Source organism: Crassostrea angulata, chromosome 2, assembly GCF_025612915.1.
Source record: "Crassostrea angulata isolate pt1a10 chromosome 2, ASM2561291v2, whole genome shotgun sequence".
Classification (NCBI taxonomy): domain Eukaryota; kingdom Metazoa; phylum Mollusca; class Bivalvia; order Ostreida; family Ostreidae; genus Magallana; species Magallana angulata.
This window is the reverse complement of record NC_069112.1, coordinates 79,977,596-79,999,819: the sequence shown is the minus strand read 5'-3', so window position 1 is coordinate 79,999,819 and position 22,224 is coordinate 79,977,596. Positions and strand designations below refer to the sequence as shown.

General features: G+C 41.3%; 1 protein-coding gene and 1 pseudogene across 1 annotated transcript in view; both read right to left on the bottom strand.

Annotated features, from left to right (window-relative positions):
* Window positions 1-22,224, bottom strand: part of LOC128172016 (uncharacterized) — a 184,325-nt gene that overhangs the window by 9,474 nt on the left and 152,627 nt on the right. The gene's annotated exons all lie outside the window — the stretch shown is intronic.
* LOC128172015 (uncharacterized) overlaps window positions 1-22,224 on the bottom strand; it is a 65,776-nt pseudogene that overhangs the window by 26,818 nt on the left and 16,734 nt on the right.

Here is a 22,224-nt window from a genome sequence, read left to right as displayed (position 1 = left end):
AATTTTCTGATATAATTAAATAATTGAAAATAGGACAAAGGCTGTTTTATATCTTTGATAGTTTACATTAGTGGGCAAAACCTTCTAATATGGCTTCAAAGTAGGTAGGTTTTGCTATTTTTCCATCTTAAGCCTCGATTACTATGGCAACGGTTTACCCTCTGTGAAAAAAATGAGCGGAAACTGCAAATAACTGGAATTGTTCTATGTCCAAGAGCCTTGCTCTGTCAAAAATTGCTCTTTTGTACCCACTATCGAACATGACCTAGATATGATCATGATAAACGTGTATACCAAATTTAATTAATGTCCCCCTCCCTTGGAAACATCCACAAAGAAAATGAACAGAAACTACAAAAAATGGGAATTTTTCTATGTCCAAGGGCCATAACTCTGTCCAAAATGGCTTGATCGTACCCAATATCAAACTTGAACTAGATATTATCATGATAAACCTGTATACTGAATTTCATTTCAATGTTTATAAATCATCCTCTGTGAACAAAATGAGCGGAAACTGCAAATAACGGTCCAAGGGCCATAACTCTGTTGAAAACTTATATCGTATTTGACCTAGATATTATCATAATAAACCGTTATACCAAATTTCATTTCAATATGTTCATCCTCTGCGAAGAAAATGATCAGAAACTGCAAACAAGAGGCCCATGGGCCACAATGCTCACCTGAGCAACAATTGACATAAAATCAGCTTAACAGAGTAATATACAAAAAAAAATATGAACAATGTAGTCTAACAGATCCTGTATTTAAAAAAAAAATCATTTTTCCCTGGATATTCTGTTCATCATTTATCCTTTTTTGTCACAGTAATGACAGTATAGTCATTTTACATATTGAGCATTACAGTTCTCAAGAAAATCTAATTCAAATGGGATATAAACCTACATCAAACTTGTGAAGCCCAAGAATTGTCCAGAAGCCAAAGTCTAAACTTAACAATTTTAAAAAATCAAAAATATCTCAAAATGCTTGCATATAGGTAAAACCATATATTAAAACATTTGAGTTTTGGTGAATTTAAAATGTTTTCCTTTGTAAAATTGGACCCCCCTCACCCCATGTGGCTCCATCCTACTCCTGAAAAATATGATTTTGACAAATTTGAGTCTGCACTATCTAAGGTTGCTTTTACTTATGTTGCACCTTTTCTAAGAAAATGTTTCTTTTTAGAAAAAGATTTTTCACAATATATATTCCTTTGTAAAGATTTAACCGGTCCCCATTGTGCCTCTACCCTACCCCAAGGGATCATAATTTGACCAAACTTAATTCTACCCTACCTGATGATACTTCACACAAGTTACAGTTTTTCTGGCCAGTCGTGTTCTGAGTAGAAGATGTAAAATTAAAGTTCTCTTTATATTTCTAAGTAAAAAGTTGACCCCCCCCCCCTCTATTGTGGCCCCACCTTACACCCAGGGACTATGATCTGAACAAACTTGAATCTGCACTATCTGAGGATGCTTCCACGCAAGTCTCAGCTTTTCTGGCCTATTGGTTTTTGAGAAGTAAATTTTTAAAAAATATCTTCAAATTTTCTATAAATCTCAATTATTTCCCCTTAAAATAGGGTGTGCCCCTTTTTTTTAAACAAACTTGAATCCCCTTAACCCAATTATGTTTTGTGCCAAGTTTGGTTGAAATTGGCCAAGTGGTTGTGGAGAAGATGTCAAAAATGTAAAAAGTTTACAGACAGACAGACAGATGGACAAACAGACAGACGGACGTCGACCAAAAAGTGATCAGAAAAACTCACTTGAGCTTTTAGCTCAGGTGAGCTAATAACTGGAATTGTTCTTTGTTCAAGGGCCATAACTCTGTTGAACATTGCTTGATCGTACCCAATATTGAACTTGACCTAGATATTATCATGATAAACATGTATACCAAATTCCATTTCAAAAACTGCAAATATTCATGTACTCTCTCTCTCTCCAAAATGTTTTTTCTTTTTCTCTCTTTCTTTCTTTAATTCCCTTTCCTGAGCAATATGTACTCTTGCTCTCTTTGTCTCTCTATCTCTGACCTTCTCTCTCTCTCTCTTTCTCTCTCTCTCTCTTTCTCTCTAACATTCACTCTTTAACATGTACTCTTTCTCTCTCTCTCTTTCTTTCTCTAATTCTCTTTCCTGACCATCATGTACTCTGACTCTCTTTGTCTCACTATCTCTGACTTTCTCCATTAAACATGTACTCTTAGAGGTGGATCAAACATCTTTACATAATGCGTGAACAAACTTTATCAGTATAGACTGCGATACCAGCCTCAAGGAAATATGATTTGTTTTTATTTGTTTTTATATAGAGATTATATAAATATATACTAGCAAGAGCCATATTTTACTGTCATATCGATCCAATCAGTTTAAGCTAACTGTGCATGCATGTAAGACATTTTGAACTAAATAAAAAAGAATAAAGTGAAAAAATGAACAGTTAAAAAAATTGATGCAGATACTGCATATAGTCAAACCATTAAATTTGAAAGTGGGAAATTACACACCTACAAACAGAGACCCCCCTCTCTCTCTCTTTCTCTCTCTCTCGCAATCAAATTCTTTGACGTCCGTTGATACCTAAATAACACTATCTTGACAATGATGCAAGGTATGTGTAATTCTTGCTGCGCTCGCCACAACACTAGCACTGTAAAACATATCAAAATACATGTAAATGTAGTTTTTCTTTACCCCAGGTAGAGAACAGACTATAACTTTATCAAAACTCAATTCACACCTAATTATCAAATATATGTACATGTATAATGGGAACTTTCAAAACGATATATACTATACATTGATATTAATAACTGGCTTATGACATATAATTGGCTACCCCCCCCCCCCTACCCTGGTTATTTGAAAGTCCCCAGTTATAGTGTCAGTTCCTTGGTAAGAAATTGATGTCCTCGACCTATGCCCTCCGGCAACAGTTCTTACCCATGGACTAACACAATGACTACTGCCCTCATACCCATTTCTTAGATATATACCATAGTGTCTATGAATGACACACGACAACGAACTTGTGATAGCAATAAGTCTCCTGAATGACTCAGGTGACCTAGAAATACAGAGTTTAGCTACATAATACATGTAATAGTAACAATACATGACTACTATACCACATATATTCTTTCTTTAGTCAATTAGTTTACTGCATCCCATTACACCAGGAACCTGTAAAGAGACCACAAAATATTACAAACTGGTATATTCTAAATAAATATTTCAGTGACAATATCATATTAACTTCCAGCTTAGATACATGTACATGTAAGTAATAAAGATCAACATTGATTCATGAATGTATTTAAATAAACATTTAAATTGATGTTGTCCTCAAGTTCAACATAAATATAACATGCACATTGACATAGAGGTTTAATATCCTACGTAAATGCTTTCATGGAAACATTAATTTACATGTATCTATTCAGAAATTCAACCTTGCGCAATACAGCCCACCAGTTTACAATGATTCACATATTATTTTACACTTTAATGGACATTTAGTAATTATTTATTTATTTTTTTCAAACTGTCTACGTATATAATGAAAGCCAACATGTATTTTCATAAACATTTAGTCTGTCAACTTAAAGATTGAATTCTACTAATATTTTAGACTAATGAGATCTAAAATCACATTGGCCAGTGAACAAAATTTTCAAAAGAAGAATCCTTTTTTTTTCATTTATTTATCTTTTAAACATCAGTGGGTCCAATTTTACATCAAGGGGTCTGGGGGTCACCCAAGGTCACCAGTGGGTCCAGGGCAGAGTGGTTCTGTCTGATGATTGGTCACTCTGAAATCACTGAGATCTACATGTATCGGTACATGTTGTTTGTTGACATAAAACAACTCCCCAAAATTTTTACAATTTTAGGGGCCCCTAACACAAATTTTATCTGACACCAGTACACATTAATTTGCTTAAAGAATGATTTAATACCATAACACTTGCCCAAAGGTATCAGGAATTATGTAGCCTGATGACCATGTTTGTCTCTTTCTTCCTCTTATCCACTGTATCTATGTAAAACACAAATAAAAACTTACCGGTAGTCATTTAATTGTATGTAGTGGTTGTCGACTACTCCAAGGACGAGTTACCTATGATGACGGGCTGTGACGTCACCTGGCGGGAGCCCGTGGCGAAGACCCCGATCACTCTTTGGACTGCTGCCTGAACGAGAACAAGCCGTATTCCAATACAGACCAAATCAGCTATGTATCGGTAAGTTCGGGGCAACCCACATATGATATAGGTGTAAAAACACTATATTGGCGCCCAACTCGAGGCCCGAACTCCGATTTAGCGAAAGGAAATTTTTTTTCCCGTAGTCTGTCAGAATTTTTTCTTCTTGAGTCAAATTTTTCAAAATAAACGTGTGTAGCCGCCATTTTGGGGGCTCCGCGTGGTTAAACTTATTGAACATATAGCATTCTATGATAGTATTGTTAGCTTAGAGTAGGATTCTTTTATTTGTTTAGGCAACGTTGTTTTTGCATCATACTTTTATATTTTGCATTTATCTTTGCACTATTTTTTCTGTCTTGGCCACGTGCTCCGGTGTGCGCCATTTTGAAAATGAACGATTCTTTAGAGAACGCCTTTGCAGCGTTAGGGCTTAGCGAAAGTGATAGCGATGACACCATAACGCCCATGGGGGAACCTTCTGTTCAAATTGGGCGCTCGTCTCGCAAGCATAGTTATGGTAGGCTAAGTGATGAAGAGGATGAGCACCTTTACACTCCTAGACCATCGGTGAAAGCGCACATGTACTCTGCTTCAGACAGCGAGGAAGAAAGTCACCCCCCGGTGAGTAGTACGGGGTACCTTCGGGGTGAAACTGCGTTGCCCAACCGTCAGGGGAGGGGGGTTGGTAGTACCCAGGGTGCCAGTTATATTAGGCCAGCACAGTTTCAGGTCCCTAGTGAAGTACATTCAGGTGTAAGTCAGGGGTCTGTGATAAGATGCAGTTCGCCGGTGGGGGATAATGACTTTGTCCCACCCAGTGCTATATATGGGGACCCCATTTCATGCGGTTCTTATGTGGCCCCTACCCCTGGGAAATCCCCGCCAGGCCATAGTGCTAAGGCTACACTTGAGTCCAGGGATCCTGTTATTTTGCCTCAGCCGGTATCTTCAGCCAGTCCTGTACTGGCACCCCAGGCCTTGGTCTTTGATTCCCCACCCACCCCTGGTCAGCAGCCCCACCCCTCTCCTGCTGGGGCCACAGGCCCCGCACCCCAGCCCTTGGGGGGTCAGCATGCCAGTCACCTGGGGGCCTCCTCAGTCCTGACGAATCCGTTTCCGGGGAACAATTATGTAGCTCCTAGTTCGGCCCAGCTCACCGATTTGCAAGTGCAGGGCTCTACAACGCAGACCTCTACGACCCAGGGACAGATTGTAGTGACATCTAGTGGGGGGACTTCCACCTCGGGGCAATTACACCAGTCACATGTCGACCCAGGCTATGCACATACCACGCCCTACCCCCTCCCGGGCTATCAAACTGTAGTTAGCCCTGATGGCACCCCCTGGGGCCTGTTCGTACCTCCATCTAGCAGCCTTGGTTACCCTGCCCCTGCACCTGTGGTGCCGCCCCAGCCTTATTATTTTAGACAGGAGGGGGGAGGTAGAGTAGCTCAGGTTTACCCACAAATGTACGAGTCCTCTCCCAGGGAGACCGGGGTACACTTTCTTAATCCTAGCATACATGCTCATGCCCCACAGCAACCCAATGGCCCCCCACCCAGGGACCTTTCACCTGATTACGGGAGAACCCAGGCCCCCGCTGGGCCGCCCAGTTTGCTGACCCGGCAACATCGTCCACCCTTTGCATTACCTACCCAGCCCTTGCCCCACCCTGTTACCACTACCACGCGCCGCACATTACGCAGTCACGGCGATAGGCCACCGGCGCCCCGTAGCAAGCCAAAGTACAAGGACCTGCGGTATGATGGCAAATCCAGCTGGAAGGCGTTCCTTCATAAGTTCGTGAGGCTCTCGCGCAGCCAGCAATGGACCAAGGCCGAGCAACATGACCAGTTCTGCTTTTTTCTGGAGGGCGCAGCCAGCGAGTATTATACTCTCCTACTGGAAGTCTGTCCCCGTCCACGGTTTAAGGACATCCTCAAGAAGTTTAACAAGCGCTTTGGTACCTCGGCTCCGGATCTCACCCACCAACTCAATTTCCAATCTGCAACGCAGAACAGCGGTGAGTCCCTGAGAGAATGGGCAGATCGTGTGCTCACATTAGCCACACGAGCTTTCCCCCAGTTGCCAGACATTCAAACCCAGGCCATCCCCCGCCTATGCTATGGTGCGGAAGATGTTGACGCTGGCCTGCATGCGCTGGATGGCAGCCCTAAGACGGTCGAGGAGGCATTGGACAGAATGCAGTATTACCAACATTCGCGCCGCAGCAAGCCTCACCGGCATGCGACAGTGAGGGAGTTGACAGAGGAGGCCGCTTGGTCAGAGGGAGTGGAGGCAGACAGGAAGTCTAATGATGAGATTGCGAGCCGTGTATCTAAGCTAGAAGAAGCCCTGAGGGAGAAGAGAGACACCCCCGCCTTGTCAGAGAGTAAAGAGGTGCAGGACTTGAGAGGACGGGTGTATCAACTGGAGATGGCCCTGAGGGAAGCCGGAGGGAAGCTTGAGGCCACCCCATCACCTATGAGTAAGAGTGGGGGTCCCAGGGAAAGTATGTGCTACGGGTGCGGTGAAAGGGGACACTTCCGTCGGGAGTGCCCTTTGGATAATAGGCGTAGGTCAGATGGAGGGGTGGGTGGGGCAGAGAGACACCCCCACCCAATCGAGGTGCCAATCCAGCAGAGGGGAACCACGGAGGACCTAGGTTCAGGAATAGATCCTCCAGTGAGAATCGGCCTTCAGGAGCCGTGCGCATGCTGACCCCGGATAGAAGTACGGAGGCAGGAAGGCACCCAGTAGATGATAGAGTTCAGGGACAACCTACGGAGAAGTCAAGCTGTGACCAGCAAGTAGCTGAGGCCCGCTCTTGCATTAAGAGCGGGAAGGCACGTAGTGGGCTGAAGGTGAGATTTGAGCGGTCCAAGTCACCCGATCTGTTTTCTGATGATGAACCTGTGGTTCCGGGGAGGGGATTCTCAACTCCAACCGACCAGAGTCCTGAGCGTGTGCCGGATTTCAGTGTAGAGATTGCCGAGTTTAGGGAGACTGAGGTTGAGGTCATGGAGGACATTGAAGAGGACTGGATGCCCCAGTCCAGTGAGACGGCCGGGGAGGTAGAGGACCTGTGTGTGGTGGTGGGGCAGGTACGCCCACAGACCAGTTACTCGGTTCCATTGAGGATCCAAGGGTTATCTATAGAGGCCGTGGCGGACACCGGGGCAGAGGTTAGTGTCCTAGGGAAGATGTTTTATGACCAGCTAGAACAAAAGCCCCCTATTAAAAGGCATGTTACCTTGCTGCAGGCAGGACACGGAGCGAGACTTAAGGGTTTTGTAGCAGGACCATTTGATTTTCGTGTGGGCCAGCGCACACTTAAGGTTGACCTGTATGTTGCTCCTCTCAAGGACCAGATGCTACTGGGGATGGACATCATGAGAGACCACGGTGCTCAGCTTGACCTGAGGCATGGGATACTGATTCTCGGCGGTGAGACAATTCAGATGACCTATGGACGGGGGAATGCTCGGACGGAAGCCAATGTGACTTTGGTGAGGAAGGTTCGAGTTCCTGCAGGCTCTGTAGTCATGTGCCCTTTTAGGCTAGAGAGAAGACTGTCAGATTACCTGGTTGTGCCAAGGATTGAGGACTTGTCGGATGCCGTACTCATGCCACATACGTATCACGCTGCGGGAGAGGCGTCCCTGGCTTGCTTAGTTAATGCGTCTGGAAAGGATGTGTCCTTGGAGGAGGGCAGTGTTATCGGAGAGGCAGTCGAGGCGGAGCCATACGTGCCGGTGCCCTATTTGATGAGGGAGGTGCGTAGCATGGCTGAGAGTGGGCCCGAGGGCACACCACCGGAAGTACCCACCCATTTGCAGGACCTGCTAGAACGATCCTCTGCGGAGTTGAGTGATGAGGAGCGGTCCCAACTTGCTAGCCTGCTGTCTGAGTTCCAAGATGTGTTTGCCCGGAGTGCGTTTGATTTTGGAAACTTCACTGCCCTTGAGCATGAGATTGACACTGCAGATGCACCGCCAGTCAAGGAGAGGATGCGGCGTACTCCTGTGTTCTTTGCGGGCGAAGAGGAGGCGCACCTCAAAAAGATGCTTGACGCTGGAGTGATCCAGCCCTCCATGTCCGAGTGGGCTTCAGCGCCAGTCCTCATCCGTAAGAAGGACGGACAAGTCAGGTGGTGTCTCGACTACCGCCGGTTGAACAATGTCACCCGGAAGGATGTTTTTCCCCTTCCCCTCATTGATGAGTGCCTTGATACCCTCTCGGGAAATGTGTGGTTCTCGAAGCTAGATGCTAACTCCGCATTTCATCAAATTATGATCAGCCCCAAGGACAGAAAGAAAACTGCCTTCATTACCCGGTATGGCCTATTTGAGTTCCGGAGAATGGGGTTTGGTCTCTGTAATGCCCCTGCTACCTTCTCCCGGGCAATGAATTTAGTGTTACGCGAGTCACCAGAAACATCCACAGATACCGAGCTCTATTGCCTCTGTCATCGTCCTGATGACGGAAAGCTAATGGTCCAGTGTGAACAGTGCGACCGCTGGTACCACGGCTTGTGTGTGGGTGTCTCGCCGGAGGACGCCACCACTATGGACCAGTTCGTGTGTCCGACGTGTATGGGGGGAATATCTATTAATAGGGTCTTTTTGTTTTACAGAGATGACGATGATTACGATGAAGAAGAGGCCCCGCAGGCCCCCCCACCACCGGGGGCCGCGAGGAGGAGAGGTTCGAGAGGGCCGAGTTCGACTTGCCCGTTCCTGGGGTGCCTGGTGCGGACCCGCACCATGAGAACTCATGTGACAGTGGCCCACCTACATCCAGTGTTCCGGAGGTCTGTGCCCCCTGAGGCGGGGGCCAGCCTCCGGTACCGCGTGCTTATGTGGATGTCTCACCACCTGCTGGGGGAAGGAGCCACTCCAGAGGACCTGGCGAGGGACGTCCCAACAGGCGAAGTGTTCCAGGAGCCCGCCGCCGGTGTTCCCAGCGATTTGAATCGGGCCATGGAGGCACTGTGCCGGTTCGTGGGGGAGGACCCCCCTCACCGATTTGCCCTGTTCGGTCGGTTACATCCCGCTCTCCTGTTACATTGGAGGGTTCAGGCACATCTAGTTTCCCGGTTGGGCCCGGACCTAAGGAGGGCCTACCGGGAGCTGTGGAGCAACGAGACAGTCAGCGGACACCCCTTGTCACAGTACGGGATGTTGAGGCTCTTGCCACCCCCGCCCCCGGCTCCTTGCCATGAGGACTGGGATGCCCCTGATCCCCCAGTCCTGGGGAGCATCTGCCTGGAGGAGTCCGAGGATGAGGACGCCACTACCCCTCCAGAGAGCTTCAGACAGGAGGAGTCCGAGGACGAGGAAGCGACTACCCCTCGAGAGAGCTTCAGACGGGAGGAGACCGAAGTAGATGAAGCAGCGACCCCGCCCGAGGAGGAGCCGGAGGACTATGGCCCAGACCCGACCTCGTCCGAGGATGAGCTGGTGGGCGCCTTGGAGCCCTGGGACCCCTGGGTTGCAGGAAGAGCGAGGGGAGTAGAGTTCTCTCCGGAGTTCCCCCGCCCGCCACCTGGGACTGCGACAGGAGGGTACATGGCAGTAGACTACCCTCGCGGATATGCTGGAGCCCGCCGGGTCCACATCTTGATCCTGGAGGAGTGGTAGGTACGCGCCCTCCTATGTCCCCCCCCAGACCCTGTTTCCTGGACGGTTAATAGTTGGCGTTTTCTATTGGGCGGAGGCCATCATGTCTTGTATGGCCCCATCTGCCCGTATTTTGAACTCGTAAAAGTGAGGGCTGTTGATCCCAGTATAGATTGGGATGTTGATCCCAGTATTGATTGGGATGGGCGTTACGCGCCCCCTGGTGATGTGTTGGTTGTAAGTCCAGCTTAGTGGAGTGGACGGAGCTGACCCACTGGTAGTGTGGGCCGAGTCCCTTCGAAGAAAACGGAGGGGAGTGTAGTGGTTGTCGACTACTCCAAGGACGAGTTACCTATGATGACGGGCTGTGACGTCACCTGGCGGGAGCCCGTGGCGAAGACCCCGATCACTCTTTGGACTGCTGCCTGAACGAGAACAAGCCGTATTCCAATACAGACCAAATCAGCTATGTATCGGTAAGTTCGGGGCAACCCACATATGATATAGGTGTAAAAACACTATATGTACATAGTTGGTTTGGAGAAAATTCGAGACTTTCCGTTCCGTGTTCGCTGGCATAATTAATTCCACAGGTAGACCCCATTGTACGATATAAACAGCATTTGAACACACCTGTACTTTCATTTCTTACACGAGGAACCATTATCGATCTAAAAGGGTAAAAATATCCTTCGTTTTGCTGCCTCTGATCTATCGTCTGTTCGATTTACGTCACAGTGACGCTTGTCGTTTCGGCATCCTATAGTTTCGACCCCAAGTCGTTTTGGTCCCACGGTTTGGCCTCAGAAAATGAATCATTCAAAAATAAAAAGCTATTGGAATATTTACTTATAAATGTATTTATCATCAACATAGTTTTCTTAATCATTTAATCTCATTTATATTTCAGTTATTTACCGGTATATGCTCAAAGAAAACTTTTTTTTATGTGTTTGCGGGGAAAGGGGGGGGGGGGGGGCTGTGGTTGAATACATCATGAATAATATGAAAATTTCAAACCCAGTGGAAGAAGAAGATGTAGTGGATCCAGGAATTTACGGAGTGGTTGAGGTGGATCCAGTCCAGGAATTTCTGTACAGTGGGTGTGATGGTGTATCTACTTCTGTAACACAAAATGTCATGTACAAAGAGATGCACTTCTAAAACAATCCTGTATGTCTACATATTTCCAAGTAACATTGGTCAGAATTTGTTTTGATAATTATTTAACACTTATGATATTGTATCTTCCTACCCAGAAGCCGATGTACTCTGTGACTTGTTTACAATTTTTAAGAAGTTTCATCAATTTATAATTAGCACGCTGTATTGTTCTGACTGACACCGGAAATCGTGTTTATTTCAGCAGCACAAATATCGCACTTGTTGAACTGAAGTCACTGAACAAAATGTCATGAATAGTCGGCATATGCATTTCAATCAAATCAAATTATAAACGTAAAATTGAATGAAATTAGAAATCTGACCGCCATTGCCATTATATAGAGATATTAAAGAAACGATAAACATTTGCGACAATTACCATGCATGCGCCGATTATGAAACCTTTTCTCCAGGGGGGGGGGGGGGGTCCAAAGGATAACTGTGTTTGCCCGGGGGGGGGGGGGGGGTCCGAGACATTTTTGCGATAATTTATTAAATTTTCATTTTTCCGGGGGGGGGGGGGGGGATCTAGATCTGCGCATGCCATGATATAGATAGACTATGCGATGAATCTTATAATCTTAAAAAAGAGTTTCTTTTCCCTAGCCCGTTTTTCTAATTTACAAATAATACACACAAATAGAGAGCATTGATAGAAAGATAAAGAGGGTACGGAGATATAATAAACGTGTGAAATCAATCAATCTGTTTGAATATATGGTACTGAGAAGGGGTTCGATGAAACATATCACCAATATATTTCTATTACACTTTGATGAATTATGAAATAATTAAATAAATTGACCTATATTGTGTTAAAACACAAGAGGCATGCACGAAACTAGAATTTGTTTTTAGAAAGTGTGTGTGTGTGTGTGGGGGGGGGGGGGGGGGGTATTTGTTTGCCGGGTTTGGGTGGGTTGGAGGTGGGTTAAGGGGGAATTTAAGGGGAGGAAGTTCAAAGGTGCTGATTCCGTGCATGCTTACAATGTTTAATTTAATTTATGATGATTTGTTTTAAAAGTAAAATGAGAATAGTGTGAACAAAAAATGATTCTCTGCTAGCTGTCACTGACAATTAACGCGTTATATCTTGATCTGTACACATTCCATTAACATAGGCTTACTGCATTATATACGTAGAATAAAGCGCTGATACTGTTTATACATTTAAGCGGAATACGATGTACTTTACTCAGTTAACTCCTGACTTTGTGCTGGGGGGGGGGGGGGGGAGGGGGGGGGGGTCCTTATCTCGCCAGCGCTGGTCAGGATATGACCCTCACTTTCGATACATTTATTTATTTATCATTGTATTATTTTATCATTGTATACATGTTGTAAGTCATTTATAAGCATACACTGGAATCACGCCATCATTTATAGACCTATATACTGGTCACTCCTGTCTTTGTACTTTGGAAAGGGGGGGGTAGGGGGTCTTTATCGTGCCAGCGCCTACAATGACACGGCATACTCTTCAACCAACAAAGCTTACAGGCACGTAGCATCGAATGGGGGGGGGCGGGTCTGCCCCCTCCCCATTTTATTTTAAGCGGAAACTTTTATTAGATCTACATAAGTAAAAAAAAAAGAAGATAAAAATTCAATGGAACCCCCCCCCCCCCGCCCCCCGCACAGTTTTTTTTAAAAGTATGTCCCTATATAAAAAATGATAGGGGTAAATTAATAAGAATACCAGAAATACTGATTACGATGTTACAATGCTTTGCTTGTCTAGAAATTTTGTGGGTTTGTCCCCCTCCCTCGCTCTCAAAAACGATCCTACGGGCCTTGGTCAAGGAAGACCGTGTCCGACATCTCTTGACGTGGCATTACGTGTCATCGTATACTAGACAGTAGTTGTAAGTTATTCATCTACATGTTGACTGCGATGTCATGACTCGGAGTAAAAGGGAAATAACTCAACCTATTTACTTCTTCAGCTAGATACACATAACGTACGTCTCTCTAAATTCTCTCTCTCTCTCTCTCTCTCTCTCTCTCTCTCTCTCTCTCTCTCTCTCTCTCTCATGGCTTGTTTTTTTAAGTAAAACATAAAATATTATGACATAAATCTTACAGACAAAAATAAAATAAAATGACTTGAAACCATTCAAATTCAGATGCTCTGGTTACGCTTTTATTGTTGAAATCTCTGTCTGACTCTCACTCCTATTACTGACCCATATATCTGTTCCAATAACAGAGGCGTGTTCAACAGAGTGAGCATTCGCCAGCGCTCGCCAAAATCCCCTATACCCGCAACACAAAATTTAGCGAGCGCTCGCGAGCGTATTCTTTGCTCTCTCTATACTATTTTATGCAGAATGTTCTTTAAAATTGGCTCGATATACTAAGTTTTAATTCAAAACAAACACCAATTCATTTTTTTTTCAAATCTTGGTAATGCAAACCAAGAGCATTAAACATGGCTATGGTTTTATCAAGCAACCCAATATTTATATTTTCAACCACGTGTAGAGTGGTTGAACACGAACGATAACACTGTTCAAAATATCATCGTTTATTTCAAAACAACCGCCAGAGGATGAACTAATACATATATCATTATATAGTTTCATGCTTTAACATAAATCAAAGTAGGATGGAAGCACCTCTTGATTTATTACATACTTAGCAACGATAAAGAAAACATTCCGAACACATTCGCAGGGGTGAACTAGAACCATCAGTTGACCATTACACATGCCATGGAATACATGTATATACGGGTAAAGTAGCACTATTACACAGGTATTTTGCTATCATAATGGCATACACGTAATAATAAAGTAGAATTATTTACACGTGTATTTTGCTATGGAATACATGATTGTGCAAATAAAGTAGCACTATTACATGTGCATCTTGCTATGGAAATATGTACGAGTGCTTGCACTAGTGCACGTGTATTCAGTAATTAAGTTTATAAACAGTCATTTAATCAAAGATGCCGACGTTTTAATGAAAGATCAATATTAGTTTTGAATTAAGCACCACTAGTATTAACGATAACATGTATGTGAAGTCAACAAGCGACATTACTACTGTTTCAAAATAATCATTTTGTAGGTCACAATACATTCCCTGAGATCCATCCGACGGAATACAGGACACTACTGGCGGTTGTGGGGTCAAAAGAAACAAATCCACTGAACAACGAATATTTCTCAGTGGAAAGTTGGAGGGGGGTGTTTACTCGTGGGATCCGAGCTATATTTCCGGTAACTATACTATGGGAATTCGCCAGGGAGGGATGGAGCACCTTGGCTTTGATCTGCGCATGAAATGCATAAGATTACTAATGAATTTGGCTAAAAGTCGACGGGATTTCGAACATTGAATACAATATTTGTTAATAAATTTTATGTTAAGTGCAGAAATTATTTAAAGAGAATAATTTTGGTCAATTTTACTGATGTTCTGTAAGCAAGTTATCATTTATCGACCCAAACACAGGTCACTCCTGATCGAGGGCGGGGGGGGGGGGGGGTCTTTATATCATGTCAATGTCTACCTTCGCTTTATATATTATCATATCATATCATTGTATACATGTTGTAAGTTGTTCATTAGCATGTTGAAATGTTACTGTCTGTCTGTCTCTTTCTCTCTCTCTCTCTCTCTCTCTCTTTCTCTCTCTCTCTCTCTCAATAAGATAACAAAGAAACCACGTGGTAACTGGGATGAAAATTTAATACTTATTGCGTCAATCTTGTAGAGGTTTTCGTCTTCTTCTTACGAGAACGGTAGTTTTTTTTATGGCGCCTGTAAAGTGCGAAACAAAATCGAAACGAAACGAAACGAAATCGAACGAAACAAAAGTAATATCAATTTTGACTACATAAAAGTGAAAATAAATTCATAGAAATTTTTGAACCATAAAATATAAGGGCGCCTGTAAAGTGCAAAACGAAATCGAAATATTTTTTTTAAAAGGGAGCGCCCTGGAATTGATATGCGCATGAAATGCATAAGATTACTAATGGATTTGGCAATAAGTCGACGGGATTTGGATTATATAAGCGTGTTTTACTGTAATTGATTTTATGTAAAGTACAGAAATTATTTAAAGAGAATAATCTTGGTCATTTTTACTTATGTTCTGTAAGCCAGCCAACATTTATCGACCCAGACACTGATCACCCCTGACGTTGAGCTTAGAGCGGGTGGGGGGGGGGGGTGGAGTGTGTGTCTTTATACCGTATCAGTGCCTTGTTGTAAGTTATTCATTAGCATGTTGAAATGTTGTCTGCCTGTTTCCCTTCTCTCTCTCTCTCTCTCTCTCTCTCTCTCTCTCTCTCTCTCTCTCTCTCTCTCTCTCTCTCTCTCCTTCTCTCTCTCTCTGTCTGAATAAGATTACAAAGAAACCACGTGATAACTGGGATGAAAATATAATACCTGTTGCGTCAATCCTGTATTAGTGTTCGTCTTCTTATTACGAAAACGATATCAGTAGTAAATTGCATGAAGAATTTAATGGTATTAATTGTTTTCACAGAATTTGCGTATAAATAAGGTAAATTAGTCGACAACTAGCGCATGTTTTTCTGCGCAATAAATATTCAATTTTTTCAATGGCTGGCCCTGTAGCTCTCCGGTCTGTCGATATTTTTTTCCCCGGAGAGCTACAGCTCTGCAGCTACTATGAACCGAGTGCACATTTATATACTGGAATGAAAAAATAGTTAAATTTGATACTAGTTAAACTATTTCTTTGCTCTATAAGTCTATATCGTATGGTGTTCCGATGGGGCCACTTCGACCTTCGCACTTTCGCCTTTAGGTCGAGGTGCGAGAGTGCGAAGTTGCGAAGGCGAAAGTGCGAAGGTGCGACGGCGAAGGAACGCAAGTGCGAAGTTGCGACGGCAAAGCGCGAAGATGCGAAGGCGAAAGTGAGAAGTTGCGAAGGCGAAGAAGTATGGTGTTCCGATGGGGCCACTTCGACCTTCGCACTTTCGCCTTTAGGTCGAGGTGCGAAGTTGCAAAGGCAAAAGTGCGACGTCGAGGGAGCGAAAGTGCGAAGATGCGACGGCGAAGCGCGAAGATACGAAAGTGCGAAGTTCCGAAGGCGAAGAAGCGATACTACTATCGCTCCTTCGCCATCGCAACTTCGCACTCTCGCCTTCGCATCTTCGCACTTTCGCCTTCGCCTTTTTATAATTGTGGAGCTCTCTATCGTTTAATGACAATTTTAGCTGTATAAAAGGACATCTGAGGCAGACAATGAACAATGAACCGGACAATGGTTCCGAGACATATTTCGTAGATTTAATTATGGATAATTAATAAAACTAAATTTTCCAGGAGGATGGGATCCGGACCCTCTCTCCCCCTTTTCTGCATGTGTGAAGTTATTAATATTGAATTTTCCGGGGGCGAACCCTCTCCCCCACTAGATCCATACATGAGCAAGGAGTGTCGCATAATGAAACTAGATGTAACTGTTTTTGATCCTCGGTAAACAGACAGCTCGTAAGTGACAGGAGTCTGGAAGTGCATATGTATAATTATATTATGGCGGACATTACATTGTAGATGGAGTATATAATAATTAGGCAATGCCAGCACTGGTAAACATATGTCACATATACACATTAAAATATTTATAAACATTCATAGTAAGCACCATGGCCTAGCGCATGCGTACCAATCATATCATGGATTTCTCGGAAAACCTTGGCGAGTACGGTGCCTGCATCAAATCCTATGTAATCGACCGAGATTTTCTGAATACTATCAAAAAAGGCGAGGGCGAAAGTGCGAAGTTGCGAAGGCGAGAGTGCAATGTTGCGAAGGCGACGGAGCGATAGTAGTATCGCTCCTTCGCATTCGCACCTTTGCGCTTCGCCGTCGCATCTTCACACTTTCGCAGTCGGAGATTTTATTAAATATAATTAATAAAATTAAATTGTTCGGGGGGATGGGATCCGGACCCTCTCTTCCCTTTACTGCATGTGTGAAGTTATTAATATTGAATTTTCGGGGGGGGGGGGGGGGGGGGGGGCTTCTCCCCCTCTAAATCCATACATGAGCAAGGAGTGTCGCATAACGAAATTAGAATGCATATTATTGTGTTTGATCGACGGTAAACATACAGCTGGTAAGTGACAGGAATCTGGAAGTTCATATGTATACATTATGGCGGACATTACATTTTATGAGGAGTATATAATGACTAGGCATATCCAGCACTGGTAAACATATATATCACATATACGCATTAAAATATCTATAAACATTCATAGTAAGTGCAATGGCCTAGTGCATGTGTACTAATACCGAGCGCAGCGAGAGGCAGGCGAAGCCCGCCTCGCGAAGCGAGGATTAATTGTAACAAGTATATGTATAAGGAAATCAGTGAAAAATGAAAGTTAAATCAGGGGTACTAAGGCCAAAAAAAAAAATTCTTCCAGCCCTTGCAGCAATGTTAAGGCGTTCTGATGCTAAAATACGGCTGGAAAACGATATAATTTGAATCACCGCAAACATACTTTGACCGGGATTATTTCTCAAAATCTATGTTACATTTATTGACACTGATGTTAAACATTGGGTGCTTTCAGAGTATTTCCAGTGGTACCAATACCTGTTTGTCCATGGTAACAATTTCTGCCATTGGTTCCATTGGACCAACATATACTCTGAACGAGTTTAGGGGAATTGTGGGAAATTTACCAATGTTAACAATGGCACCTTTATTGTACCATTAACACTGGCTAATTATTTAGCGGAAAATGTCAAACCAAGATGCAATATTTTTGCTTTGTTGATCATAATGCACTAAAAGGATATATTTAGAAATATAATTTGTTTGTAATAATTTGTAAAGTATTTTTTTCTTACATTTTTTCTTCTTCTGCAAAACATGCGTAGATCTTTGATAAACATGGCTAGAGTGGGTCATTACTATGTGATTACTATTATACTGCCATTACATATACACCCGATGATTTTAATACCGTTTGTCCAGGGACACATTTGAAAGTCAATGCTATGTTAATTCCAACAACAATTTAAAGGACCCTACCCCTAATGTTGATTAAACAAAAACATCGTGTTTTGTGGAAACTACGTTTGAGAGCTTTCGATGTATATGACTGGCCGGTTTAGAACATCTATAAAAGAAATGTTTTCATAGAGTATATTCTCAACCTTAGGAAATATTAAGGCCGAATAGATAGCCTACATCACAAGCAAGAAACTGGAGGAACTTAATTTCAAAATGTTTTTCGTGCTTTAGATTGCAGTCATAATCCAACCAATGTCCCTAAACACCTGCAACATGCCTACATATTGTACATATACGGAAATAATTTTTATTCAGTTGTACTTTTGTTATGTTACAATGTTTATAAATCATTGTTCAGCTAAATCAAGATTTAAGGTGGAGAAAGCTGTAAAATTATTCTGTTGCCTTCAATGCATACACAATATCCGCCATTTTTGTGACGTCTTAAAAAAGTTACCATCGCTAACAGAGCTCTAGATCGTCTGCAGAAATGTCTACCTATGGTAAATTTTATCGGCAAACATTGGTACCGTTGGCATACCAATGGTAAAAAAAATTACCCTTGGTAACTCCTGTCTGCCAACGGCAGTACTCTGAACGCACCCATTATATTTGATGCATTTTTGTGACGTCATATGTTCTTTGTAGTCACGTGACGAGCTAATTCTTACACGGCAAATAATTTATTCAAATCGCATCGGCGCAGGTGATTAATGACATTAAATCATACATATATTTAAGATCAAAGGCCGGAACGGCCACAAAGGCGTCGAACAGACATTTTCTTTTATATAGAATGATATCAATAACTTGAATTTCTGTTAATTTAATAGCGACTTCGTATTTCAAATAATTTTAGACATAGAATAAAGAAGTATATGAATTATGTTTTGTGCTGCGTTAAAAACAAAAATACGTTTATTTTCTTATAAAATAGGTATTGGTGCTTTTACAATTCAATAACTCATTATGGTTACAAAATTCGAAAAAATTTCAAAGTTCAAAAATAAATTATTTTTTTTAAACAATTTTTACAAGTTCATGATTTGAATACATAAACAGTATGTTCCTATTATAATAACAAAACATACTTTTATTTATTTCAATTCCCGTTTGAAACAAGATTCCCTATGGTACGGTTGTTTACAAACAAATACAAACAAATACACAACACGTGCTATTTAAAATGCTCGACCAGACCAACTACATTATTGTGTTTATTTTTAGCAACAAAATCACTAGATACGTTTATTGCTTACATTTATTTTGGAGACCGTGCCCGATAACAAATAAATTTACATCGCAAATTTTATTTCTATCCAATTAAAATGTAAGCGATAAACTAAAATAATATTCAGTGAATTTTTACACCTGATGGTATTCATCCGCCATTTCTTGATTAAGCAAATTTATACTTATGCAATGAGTTGTCAATAACCAGGTAAGCAAAGTTGTTTTCTTTTGTACACAATGTAGTTTCATAAATGGAATAACAATCTTGTAATACGTTTAATACTTTAAGGAACTTATTTCTTATGCGCATTTAAAAGGCGGTGCAGAGCATGAATTTGGACGATTGTCAATCCAGACGATCGCTATTAGGCTGTCGAACATTAGCTCGACGCCTTAAAAAATCATTTCTTAAGTCATATACTTTGAAGTTCTTGCTTGGGAAGAAAATTAATTTTCGTTTATGGAAGATATTGTTAAAACTTTCCATAAAATCATCAAAATAATGCACATTATTACTAATAAAAGGCGATTTACAAACAAATGGGGTAAATCCGGTTTCCCAAGCACGATTCACATTAGTACTTATATTCTCTACCAATTTTACGTTAAATATTCTAAAATTGTGTTGATCTTTCATCTGCGCCAAGCTGGTTTTAGATGCATTAAAATTTACACGTAGCAGGGAGAGTGTCCAAACCACTAGTTTGTAAATAGTCTTTTACTTCAAACGAAGCTTTAAAACTGCCGATTATTTGATACTGGTTTTCAATAGAGGGCGAAGCCCTCTCACGGGCCCGAAAGGCCAGTGAGAGCAAAGCTCTCCCCATAGACAACACGTGTATATATATATATGTTTAAAAATAGAAATTACACTCTATACCTTTGAAGTTGAAAAACTTTTCCAAGATGGAGGAAAAAAGAATAACTTCACGCGCAGTGACATCACCGGCATCCATGTTGAATTTGAATCTCGTACTATTTTCACGTTTGGTGATAATTTATCAGCTTTGTTTAATGAGTGATAAATACATTCAAACTTACCTAGTGTGTTCTTGAAAAATTAATTCCTAATTAAGAAAACAAATTTTCGTTTCCTACAACTTTCAACAGTTAGATCCGATCACATGAATTTCAGGACATCTAATTGGACAAAAAACGTGTTTCAAGAGTGAAGCAGTTTTAATTTATTGTTATTAAAATATAACATCATATTTGAATAAAATTTGCTTTCTGATAACTATTTGAAAACACCAAAGACGATTTTTCTCAAACTTTCATTTGAAATTTCGTTTTTAGGTTTCATCTCAAATCGTAGCCTAACATACTCATACCCAGGTCATTTCGTACCCAGAATTCAAATCAATTATTAAAATCAAAAAAAAATTAAGTTCCGACCAATAACTAAATCAATATAAAACAAAAGATAATAAAAACTTAATTTTGTAGACATCCTAATCTTTGACAGACACATTATAAAATATTTCCCCATTCTAATTCACCCCCCCCCCCCCCAAAAAAAAATGTGTAAACCATTCGTATATGATTAAAAAAATACAATAAATATTCAAATTACTCCCAATCTGTCATAAAAATAAAAGCAAATAGGGAGATTATTTGGAGCAAGATGAATTTTAAAGTATGTATAATAGGAAGTACTGATCTGCATTCACAATCATAAATATGCATTGCACACTAAATGTTAGTCATTTTTCAGACAAACTCAGATTAAATTATACACCCCGGTATGTAGAATATACATGAAGGACATCATCTGCACCTTATGATGTTAATTAGTTAGGGTACTATCTCAATTCTCTAGTTTAAATGCACAAATCAATCATTGAATGGTTAATAATTCAGTGTTTGGATGACAAATTTTAGTAAAATTAAGGGACCAAAAATAATCTTAATATCTGTCCATACAAGTGAAATATTCTCAAGATAAATTGATTTTCTAATTTTAAGGTGGAATGTCCCTCTGATAAGAGAGATAACTTCTGTAGAAAATAATATCACTTTGTTTCTGTTAACTCACAATTATTAATGCATGTAACAACAAAGGAGGTGGTGCATGGTCCCAATTTATGTTGGAAGGCGATACACTTATTTGAATTCAAAGATAGAAAAAGATAATTAAAACTGAACTCCATGGCTCTTTTGAAGCAGGGGGGCAAAAAAGTAAAGAAAACTTTTACATTTATTACAAGAAATGTATCATAATGATAAAGTATTTATGAGGCAATATCTACATGACTATTCCTCCACCTCTCCCCCCCCCCTCCCGATGGATTAATTCTTTTTTTTAAATATAACTAAATTTTATATACTTGTTCAGTACATGTACGGTACATGTTTGATGTTTTAGGCCAGAGAATATTTGGATTGAATATTTTTATTTCTCTATCTATAGCTCGTTCACATAGCTGAATGAATTATAATTGGGAAAAATGTGACCTAGACATTACAAATTCTAGACTTAGTTGAAATCGTTTAATTATAACTTATAACATTTCAAATGTTTAAAATTGAATAAAGCTTTTCTATTCTGAGGAAGCAGATATGGGAAACCAAAATGAAAAAAAAACCTAATATCTCTGCTCATTTGATTCAAGGCAGTATATCCCTGTATTGCTACATGTATCAAACCAATTACTGGAAGATTATTCACTTGATCCCCTTTTTGTGTTACATATAACAAAATGCTCTGGTTTACATTTTTAGGATTTCTTAAATATATATATATCCATTTACTATTATCTTATCCAAATTTAAAAAAGAAAACCTTTTCTGAAATTTAAGAAACTGTGGCAATTTTCCTTGCACTGTATGTAAAACATGTATGTAAAACCTTCAATAGTCTATGATAAAGAAAGATAACTCTTGTTGATTGAAGCAATTTTTGTTGCAAACCTATACAACAAAGTGCTATTCTGAACTAAAATGCAGCGCTTCAATATGTTTTGT